Here is an 11,874-nt window from a genome sequence, read left to right as displayed (position 1 = left end):
CTTCTAAAGCCCTTGTTTCTTTTGGTGTTTTAGTTTTGAGGTCGTTTAGAAAATTTTTGTTGCTGAATTCTAAGCTATCCTCTACAGTTAATTTTTCTGAGACTTCTTCAAAAGCTAATTTGTCAATTTCATTTTCCGCGTTTGAAACTGTCCCTGTTATAGAAACCAGATTCAATATTCAAAATATTTAAAATAGAACCATGGTAATTTAACCTAGACGGCCATAGAAACTCCGAATGACTCCCTAAAAATATGATTGCTTTCTTCGAAGTGGGGAATAATCGGTGGGTTGCTATTGATTAAATTTTTAACATGATATATGTAAGCCTTGGTCTTCTTAAATAAAGCTCGTGTTCCCTCATAAATCAGAACTCTTACAAGCGAGGGTGGAGCTAAAACTATTCTTTGCTAATCTTAGAGGGTCAGTCAATTCTACCCCTCGACTATGGGAGCATCTAGGCCTAGAAACCAGGTTCAATATTCAAATTATAATAAAACCATGGTCATTTATACTAGACGGTCATAGCAACTCGGAAAGGCTCCCTGAAAATACGATCCTATGAAAAACATTAACATGTACAAAAATGGGCCAAGCCTCGCTTCGTGCCCTCTCCGCCGTAAAACGTTTTGAGATCCCATGTAGAGCCAAGTCTGTCTTTTGTTCTCATTCAATCGCCAATTGAACAATTATGTTATAAATTAAGTCCTTTTCCTAATTAATAACCAATATTCTTTGACTCTATCATTATTATACATCTTTGTTCGTATCAAAAATATCGTGACTTGGCAATCGCAGATAAGTAATATTGAAAGGAAGTCGAGGGGATATTCACCAAATAGTTGCCGATTTTAAAAAAATCGAAGGGATATTCACTAAATCGTTTATGGTCGAGGGGATATGTACAAGTTTATAAGATGAGTCATGCACAACCCTATGTACAAATTATATGGTGAGTTATGCATAGCTCTATTTACAAGTTTATAAGGCGAGTTATGCAAAACCTTATGTACACCTGCGCTTGCCAAGTCACGATATTTTTGATACGAACAAAGATGTATAATAATGATAGAGTCAAAGAATATTGGTTATTAATTAGGAAAAGGACTTAATTTATTACAGAATTGTTCAATTAGCGATTGAATGAGAACAAAAGGCAGACTTGGCTCTACATGGGATCTCAGAACGTTTTACGGCGGAGAGGGCACGAAGCGAGGCTTGGCCCATTTTTGTACATGTTAATGTTTTTCATAGGATCTCACTTCTTTTTGTAGACCCTCTCGTTATACTTCGGTAGTTATATTAAAACAAGACCCTCTCGTGGTACTTCGTTTGCCAATATAATCGCTAACGTCTGTCCATATTTACGCTGAATTACCCCTTTCGACCCGAAGAGAATATGCAATAAAGATTGTACGCGATATCCTAATAAAAGAATGTAGCATCAGTTACGACACATTTCTTTTAAACTACTACTCCTATTAGCTTTAATATATATTTAACTTTCGGTTAACTTTCGACCATTGCGTCGTTTCATCAAGAACACACATTATTTCTGTTGAAAAGACGGCAGCGCCATCTAGTTTTAAAATAAAGAACTAAAGAACAATTTTATAAAAATTTCGGGATGTTTTAATTTTTCTGTGCTTTATAAAATAAATGAAAACTAAATCCTGAATTTTAAGTTTCTATCTCCTCTAGAAGTACCTTTGAATTTTGATGATCGGTGAGTGAGTGAGTGAGTGACAAAATAAGGTAAATTTCACCTGCGATATTTCGAAAAGTATATAGGGTAGGAACTTGAAATTTGGAAACTGTAGCTACGATTGACAGTCCTCGCGGCAAGCAAAATTTCAGACTTTTACCTAGACCCATCACGAAGTTACAGTGGGCTTAAAAGTGCCACGAGTTGCTTCGAGAAAAGGATGTCGGTGCTCGACTTGGCTGGGAGCACTGCCGTGCTCCCAGATTGCCTTTTTCGAATTGAGGAATAATCGGTGGGTTGCTATTGGTTGAATTTTCAACATGAGATGTAAGCCTTGGTCTCCCTATGAATCTCGTATTCTCTCATACCACATGTAGGTAGGAACTATCAGTACTCGTTCAGGTGAGGGTGGAGCTAAAATTAGCCTTTGCTAAACATTTGGAGCAAGGTCATTAAACCGAATCACATGCGCGATAAATACTTCCCTCACCATTACTCAATTAGCGTTTAACTATTTGGCAAGACGCGCAAGTGGAGTTTTGTCCTACCCCAAGAGGAGGTTTGTGGGTTGATTTCTGGGGATATAGTGCCAAACAATTATAGAACTCACCTTACGGTGCGATAATAATTAGGTATAGCAAACAAAAAGGGTGAGTCTGGGAAGAATGACTAAAGTGTTAACAGGATACAGAGTGCCATCCTTCCATTATCCCCTTCTGCTAAAATGTAAGTGGAAAGACCTTCCTACCCTCACCATTGTAAGCGACAGTTTTCGCACTAGGACCATCTAGCTTAAAGGACTATGAAAATACATTCGGAGCGTATTATAAATTATCCTACCTTGCCCTGCCATTCTAGAATTTATTAAATTTCCGCAGAAACTCGAAAATCAAACACGGCAAGCTTATGTTATAATTTCACACTAAAAAATAAGAATGTAAAACTAAAAGTGAAAAACATGTTCCTGTTTAAAATAGCATTGAAATCACTCACGTGACGTGGAATTATTCAATCCAAATTCTTCATCCGCCATTAATGGTGTGCAATTTCTATTGGTTAAGAACTAGGCATCAACATGACGTCGTTAATTGTAAATCATGTTTCAAATACTGAAATCTAAACTTATTTTTAATCTTTCTAAGCCTTTTCACGAACAATATCCGGAATCTTGAACATCACGCGTTCAGATTAGCGAAAGAACATCGCAGTTTAAAATAACTTTTATCGTTAAAATGTTCTTACTGAACGATCTACATCTATTTCAACTAACTTTAAGCAGTTAAACTAAGTATCCCGAATTTAGCATTAATTTCTGTTAATAAGACTATGGACAAGACTGAACTAATTTAGTCTTTCAAAGTCCTTATCAGCTTGCAAAACTTCACTTCATTGTGAAATAAAATCAGCTGAGGTTTGTCACGCGGTGAAACTTACCTTAAAAGGTACAAAAGAAGATAAAGCTATAATATGGTTTTATCACGAGGAGATAGCAACGGCCTAATCCAATTAAAAAGAACAATGAATGTATTGTTACTAAGGCAAAAAAAAAATAATTGTCATTGACATTTGTAAAAGTATGGCACAAGTTGCTAGCGATTCCCAAGAATATCAAACAAAAGCAAACTTGACTGTTACACTTATTGTTGTTATGTTTCTAAAAATATTGCATTAAATATTTTATTTAAAATTTAAATGTAGTACAATGCTACCCCTTTGTACAGAAACAAGGATGGTTAAGTATGGAGCGGAAATAAGACGTCATAAAAGATAAAATAAAGGATAATTAAGAATAGCGTGGAATTGAATGAGTCCTGTCGTATAACGATATGACTTTATAGAACTTATTCCAATTCAACATATTATCAACGATTCCCATTGAAACGGCTGGTAGTACGGTAAAGTTGGTTATATTGAAATTCCCTTATGGGATATGACGATTTTGCGCCAAAATATCCCCACGTTGTATTTATGAAGGCCCTGTTTCTGGAGGTTGTATAAGACTTGCAAAGGTTCTCGGTATTCTAATTCAGTTTAGTTCCTCGTCTTCCTAAACCTTTCAGCGAGTTGCACGAGTGTGTACGCATCCAGTCCATTGTCCAACCGTTCTACGTTAGTCCTTTTATCTTTAATCCTTCGAGATTTAAGGTTTTCGAGAAAATCGAATTTTCTTAACACTAAGCCTTTGTCTAAAATTAATCTCTCATTTTCGGGTGGTGGAATTGGACGGGATTTTCGTGAACGAGTACTGATAGTTCCTACCTACACGTGTTATGAGAGAATACGAGATTCATAGGGAGACCAAGGCTTACATCTCATGTTGAAAATTCAACCAATAGCAACCCACCGATTATTCCTCAATTCGAAAAAGGCAATCTGGGAGCACGGCAGTGCTCCCAGTGCTCCCAGCCAAGTCGAGCACCGACATCCTTTTCTCGAAGCAACTCGTGGCACTTTTAAGCCCACTGTAACTTCGTGATGGGTCTAGGTAAAAGTCTGAAATTTTGCTTGCCGCGAGGACTGTCAATCGTAGCTACAGTTTCCAAATTTCAAGTTCCTACCCTATATACTTTTCGAAATATCGCAGGTGAAATTTACCTTATTTTGTCACTCACTCACTCACTCACCGATCATCAAAATTCAAAGGTACTTCTAGAGGAGATAGAAACTTAAAATTCAGGATTTAGTTTTCATTTATTTTATAAAGCACAGAAAAATTAAAACATCCCGAAATTTTTATAAAATTGTTCTTTAGTTCTTTATTTTAAAACTAGATGGCGCTGCCGTCTTTTCAACAGAAATAATGTGTGTTCTTGATGAAACCATGGACGAAACAATACTGAAGGACGAATGGCAGCGGGAGAAAGTTGAAAAATACTTGTTAATTCGCCTTCTAGCGACAGATAGTAGCAAACCGGAGAGTGGGGGGCATATGGGGGAATCAGTGTTCTGAAAAACCGGGGTAACGACATTAGGCACGTGACAAAAAAGTCAGTAATCATTGTTCAACGGATTCAGGCTGGTTCCAAATTTCAAAAACTGAAATGGGAAAAATTTAACTCCTTTCATATAAACCTTATCAGCGTATCGCGAATCGCTGTTGCAAAGCTTGTAAACACAAATTTTTTTCCTGCCCATTTTCTTTAAGCCTTGGACAAAATTTAGAATAAAATCAATGCCGATTTTAAAGAGAAGAAGTTGTATTAATTAAAAATACATTGAATAGCCTTTTAATTGTTATGATTAAACATATAGAGTATAATAAGAACATACCTTTAATTTCAAGCAATTTAAAAATTTGTGATTGCAAAGTTACGGCAAAATTTCAAAAATCTTTTTTTTTTATTTTTTTTGAAGCAGTTAACGTCTTATTTTGTCTAGATGGCGCTAGCTTTCTCCGGGATTTGACTCACTATTTTTCATAACCCCCCTCCGTTTTGGGGCTGAAAAGGGGGAAGTAAGCTTAACATTGGTTGTTTTGTCGCTTAGTATGGGGCTCTATGGGCTGCCATCCGTCCTTCAGTATTGTTTCGTCCATGATGAAACGACGCAATGGTCGAAAGTTAACCGAAAGTTAAATATATATTAAAGCTAATAGGAGTAGTAGTTTAAAAGAAATGTGTCGTAACTGATGCTACATTCTTTTATTACGATATCGCGTACAATCTTTATTGCATATTCTCTTCGGGTCGAAAGGGGTAATTCAGCGTAAATATGGACAGACGTTAGCGATTATATTGGCAAACGAAGTACCACGAGAGGGTCTTGTTTTAATATAACTACCGAAGTATAACGAGAGGGTCTACAAAAAGAAGTGAGATCCTATGAAAAACATTAACATGTACAAAAATGGGCCAAGCCTCGCTTCGTGCCCTCTCCGCCGTAAAACGTTCTGAGATCCCATGTAGAGCCAAGTCTGCCTTTTGTTCTCATTCAATCGCTAATTGAACAATTCTGTAATAAATTAAGTCCTTTTCCTAATTAATAACCACTATTCTTTGACTCTATCATTATTATACATCTTTGTTCGTATCAAAAATATCGTGACTTGGCAAGCGCAGGTGTACATAAGGTTTTGCATAACTCGCCTTATAAACTTGTAAATAGAGCTATGCATAACTCACCATATAATTTGTACATAGGGTTGTGCATGACTCATCTTATAAACTTGTACATATCCCCTCGACCATAAACGATTTAGTGAATATCCCTTCGATTTTTTTAAAATCGGCAACTATTTGGTGAATATCCCCTCGACTTCCTTTCAATATTACTTATCTGCGATTGCCAAGTCACGATATTTTTGATACGAACAAAGATGTATAATAATGATAGAGTCAAAGAATATTGGTTATTAATTAGGAAAAGGACTTAATTTATAACATAATTGTTCAATTGGCGATTGAATGAGAACAAAAGACAGACTTGGCTCTACATGGGATCTCAGAACGTTTTACGGCGGAGAGGGCACGAAGCGAGGCTTGGCCCATTTTTGTACATGTTAATGTTTTTCATAGGATCGTATTTTCAGGGAGCCTTTCCGAGTTGCTATGACCGTCTAGTATAAATGACCATGGTTTTATTATAATTTGAATATTGAACCTGGTTTCTAGGCCTAGATGCTCCCATAGTCGAGGGGTAGAATTGACTGACCCTCTAAGATTAGCAAAGAATAGTTTTAGCTCCACCCTCGCTTGTAAGAGTTCTGATTTATGAGGGAACACGAGCTTTATTTAAGAAGACCAAGGCTTACATATATCATGTTAAAAATTTAATCAATAGCAACCCACCGATTATTCCCCACTTCGAAGAAAGCAATCATATTTTTAGGGAGTCATTCGGAGTTTCTATGGCCGTCTAGGTTAAATGACCATGGTTCTATTTTAAATATTTTGAATATTGAATCTGGTTTCTATAACAGGGACAGTTTCAAACGCGGAAAATGAAATTGACAAATTAGCTTTTGAAGAAGTCTCAGAAAAATTAACTGTAGAGGATAGCTTAGAATTCAGCAACAAAAATTTTCTAAACGACCTCAAAACTAAAACACCAAAAGAAACAAGGGCTTTAGAAGAACAACTGGAGAGGGTATTGCCTTTCCTGGACCGTTATATGCTAGGGCAATTCGCTGACAGTGCCTACAAAGACCCGGACCGAAATAAAGAGGGTATTGATGAGGAAAACGAGGAACGTTTGCAACTACCTCAAGGTTGGGAACTTCTTACAACCGCTAGAAGTTTAGCGCTCCTTGAGATGATATGGGGATATTTTGGCGCTGCATTTTGGCATCCAGAGCATCGCAGAATTGTCATAGCGCATAGAGGAACCAATAACTTACGAGCCGATTTAATGGGAGTCGTGTGTAATCGTTATGTTAGACAGATGAAGGCCGCTTGCACGTTTACGCACAGAGTTTACGAAGCTATCAGTTCAGTTGAGCAAGAATACAACGTCCAATTCGAAATATATTTCACCGGACATTCCTTGGGTGGTTGGTTAGCCCAAGTAACGACATTTTCCCTCAAGTACTTGAAGTTGGAAAAAGGAATTTTTATCAACATTCGAAACCAAGAAGATGCAGGCAAGACTTGCAAAGGTTACCACGCGCACACTGAAGTTTTTGATAGCCCACACTGTAAAAAATTGTGGTGTCTAAATAGTGCCATAATGGTGTTAAAACAATGTGCACTCTTTGTGCACCTTGACAAGGTGCTGAAATTATACGAAAATAGTTCGATATTTTAAAAACACCATTAGCTTAAACCAATGGTGTAGAAATGGGTTTATAAAACATAATTCTTTAAAAGGTGTGCAAATGATACCTTAATTATATAAAATAACCCCATCGAATACCCCATTAAATGGTGGTCATATGGCATAGAATTAGTGCGATATTTTTTAAACACCATTCGCTTAAATAAACGGTGTGAAAAAGGGTTGAAAAAGCCTCATTCATTAAAAGGCGCACAAATGATACCTAAACGATGTAATATAACACCTTTGCAAGGCCAATATAAAAGGTGTAGAAATAATGTGAATATAGAGTTATGTTTCGAACACCATTGGCTTAAATAGAAGGTGTAAAAAAGGGCTGAAAAAACCTCATCCTCGAAAAGGTGCGCAATTGATATAAAATAACACCTTCGCAGGCCCATAAAAAAGATGTTGAAATGATGTGAAAATGGAGTTATGCACTCTAAATTAAGGTACCTGAATAGTGTTGTAGTGGTGTAAAATTTATTCTGCACTATTTGTACACCTTAACAAGGCGGTGAAATGGTATGAAAATAGTGTGATATTTTATTAACACCATTAGCGAAAATGAATGGTGCAAAAAAGGGTTCAAAAAAAATCATTCGATAAAAGGTGCTCAAATTATACCTAAATGGATTAAAATAACACCTTCGATTATACCATTAAATGGTCTTAAAATAATACGAAAATGGAGCTAATTTTTAAAAAAACTTACACCATTGCAAACCCCTATTTACCCCATTTTAAGTCCTTAATTACCCCATTCCAAGTCTATATTTACCCCATTTCTAGCTCCCATTTACACCATTGCAAAACCCTATTTACTTCATTTCAAGTCCATATTTACCCCATTTCAAGTCTATATTTACCCCATTTGAAGTCCATATTAACCCCATTTCAACTCTATATTTACCGCATTTAAAGTCCCTATTCACCCCATTTCAAGTCTATATTTACCCCCATTTCAAGTCTATATCTACCCCATTTCAAGTCTATATTTACCCCATTTCTAGCCCTATTTACACTATTGCAAAACCCCTATTTACCTCATTTCAAGTCCTTATTTACCCCATTTCAAGTCTATATTTACCCCATTTTAAGTCCATATTCACCCCATTTCAACTCTATATTTACCGCATTTAAAGTCCCTATTCACCCCATTTCAAGTCCCTATTCACCCCCATTTCAAGTCTATATTTACCCCATTTCAAGTCTATATTTACCCCATTTCAAGTCTATATTTACCCCATTTCTAGCCCTATTTACACTATTGAAAAACCCCTATTTACCCCATTTCAAGTCTAAATTTACCCTATTTCTAGTGCATATTTACCCCATTTCAAGCCCTATTTACACCATTGCAAAACCCCTATTTACCACTTTTCAAGTCCTTATTTACCCCATTTCAAGTCCTTATCTACCACATTTCTTGTCACTATTTGCCCATTTCAAACCCCTATTCACCCCTTTTACTGGAATCTTTATTGTCGTGTTCAGTGGGACTTCAAAACCTTTCCTATAGAGCTATCTCAGAAGCTTTTGTGTGACGTCACCCATGCTATTTGCCCATAGAACCAAAGTGGTACCAAACATGGCCGCCCACTGCCAAAGCTAAGCCCGTGACGTTTTACCTAGGCACTGACGACACAACTGAGATAGCTCTATTGTGTATATACACGTTGAAGGCTTTTCTATTATATCAAGCTCGAATTAACACGACTATGAGTTGATGCCGTTAAAATTATCCAAATGAACTCTCTTGGGTAACAACTAATGTAGTCAGATTGGTGTTAATAAAGAGCACATTTTACTTTTTAAACACGACCTTTCTTAGGTCTGTAAGCACAATTTTTAAAACTATACATATATTCAATGCATGATTTCAATTATTGCTCATTCGAAAATATTTCATGACATAAGAATTGTTATTTTTATGCTACAGATCGAGATTAATATAAGGTCATTGCATTATAAAAGCGGGCCTTTTCGAGAAAATGCTTTATTTCTTTAGGTCCTTGAACAATAACGCTATATTCATTAAGGTTTTTGAACAATAGGCATCTTCCTTTTCCAAATATTGCTCTTTTTATAGATCAGGTTAGGGTTAGGAAAGACATAGGTTAGTTTTGCTTAGGTGTCTTTGAGACCTACGGTTCCAAATGTAAGCATTTGACCTCTTGATAGTAAGCGTATGCATATATTCATAACCTATAAATGGAAAAAATTGAAAAACAATTTCAATAATAATAAACTTATTATCGGTGACAGCGTTTAACAAGTTGGGAAGCCAAAATAAACCTTTCCCAGTCGAGACGTGGGCTAACATTTTCAATAAATAAATTACTTTTTAAACAAAGGTCAATCAGCCAATGAGAAAAACCGGAAATAAATATCACAAATTTGATGACACACGCCAAGTGCATTTTTAAAGGTTAAACTGTCACTTCTTTTACTACATAACCACAATAATTCCTTCAAAGGACATAATATCTATCACTTAAATGTGTATTTAACATTCGGCTCACTCTAAGCCGTTAAGACCTCCTAAAAAATTACACGAAAGAAGGCCAATTTCGGTATCTTAATACATAGACCAAATCGTAACAAAACTTGTAGAAAGATACAATATTAAGACCCATATTATTTAGTGGAGTCTAAATTTACGTTTACACTATGTATAAATGTAGTAAAGCTGAATTAAAAAGTAAACACCAAATTTGAAATATTAATATCAAAAGATGTTCTTGGAATATTGAGATGAGACAGAGATTTATAGCTACACAACTACTAACAGAATCGTAATGCCGAAACATATTTAAAATATTTTCAATTAGAATTCTGTAAAAAGAAATTGATATCGTTTTGTAAGAGATCTTTTCATGCTACTGGCTTTATATTAACCTTGATACGCCTATAGTGTTCGATTCAGATGCAATCTTCATTACTCGTTCTATATTAACTTTGATATGCGTATAATGTTTCAATTCAGATGCAATCTTCATTACTCGTTCTATATAAACTCTCACTTGTGTCACTTCAAAGAGAGACGTTTATCTTATATAATTAAATAAATATAACTGATGTTATTTTAATCGTCAGTATTTTACATTAACTATAGTTAAGTCGATTTAAGAAACTTTATTCCTAAAATCATTTTAAACATAGCTATTTATAACGTTTGACTTCTAGCGAACACCTATTTCAGAAGTTTTGTAAATTTAGGGTATATAGGGCGATTGATTCACGTCAAAGAATAAGAAAATACGCAATTGCATGAACCTTTGGTGAAGTCCTGCCATTGGGAGGCTAGACGTTTCTCGAAACCCTAGCCGATCGCCGCGTAAATTTTAAGCCTAACAACGATGATGGAGTAGAAGCCAATGTTGCAGATTGGTGTCTATGTGCTATAGACGAAAGACCAGTAAATGGTGGTGTTAGAAGCCAATGTTGGAGATTGGTGTCTATGTGGTATACACAAAGGACTAGTGAGTGCATGGTGTTGTTGTTAGAAGCCAATAAATACTGAGGGTATTGAGTAAAAGAATTGGCTGTTAGTCAGCAGATGAAGGTGTAACGACTAGCTAACCATTGGCGTTAAATAAGCAATGAAGTAGAGTTTTCGGAATTTCTGTTTACCGCGAACCTGGTCCGGAAATTGCGAACACGTTTGCTCCGATTTGCCAACTGCGAACACGTTGACTGATACGTCCAGTGTAAAACCTCTCCGTGACGTCATCGTCACTCGGAGAGGTAAAAATGAGATATTTGCTTATGTCGTTTTTTAGAGGCACTATATTACGTTAGAAAATTTTTTGGGTACTCATTCTATGTTCAAACTTCATTACAGTGTGACATAATGCATAAGACTTAAATATTACAATTTGCTAATCGCTATATCAAGGTAAATTTCTTCGATTTGAAAATATTTCGTTCTTCTAAACTCTAAATTTTGCTTAATATTTTAAAAAATACATGGAATTATTGCTCATTTTACCAAACAACTCAATCTTCATTAGATAATCAGATTGTCGATGGTATAGAATCTTCTTGTTCCCGAGAATTTCTGTATTTACATCGGGAACTTTCAATCATAATATACCGAATCCAAAATCCGCCAAATTGCGGGGTTTTTTACCCGAATTGTTATTGGCCGTAGTAAAATCAACTTGAAATGGGGTGAACAGGGGCATGAAATGGCTTAAATTGGGACTTGAATTAGACTAAATATTGGCTTGAAATGGTGTAAGTAGGGGTCTGAAACGGAGTAAATAAGGGTCTGAAACGGAGTAAATAAGGGTCTGAAACGGAGTAAATAAGGGTCAAACGGAGTAAATAAGGGTCTGAAACGGAGTAAATAAGGGTCTGAAACGGAGTAAATAGGGTCTGAAACGGAGTAAATAGGGGTCTGAAACGGAGTAAA

Source organism: Phalangium opilio, unplaced genomic scaffold (assembly GCF_054372755.1).
Source record: "Phalangium opilio isolate 3A_F unplaced genomic scaffold, DU_Popi_V2 ptg000038l_1, whole genome shotgun sequence".
Classification (NCBI taxonomy): Eukaryota; Metazoa; Arthropoda; class Arachnida; order Opiliones; family Phalangiidae; genus Phalangium; species Phalangium opilio.
Note: the sequence above shows the minus strand (reverse complement) of the source record.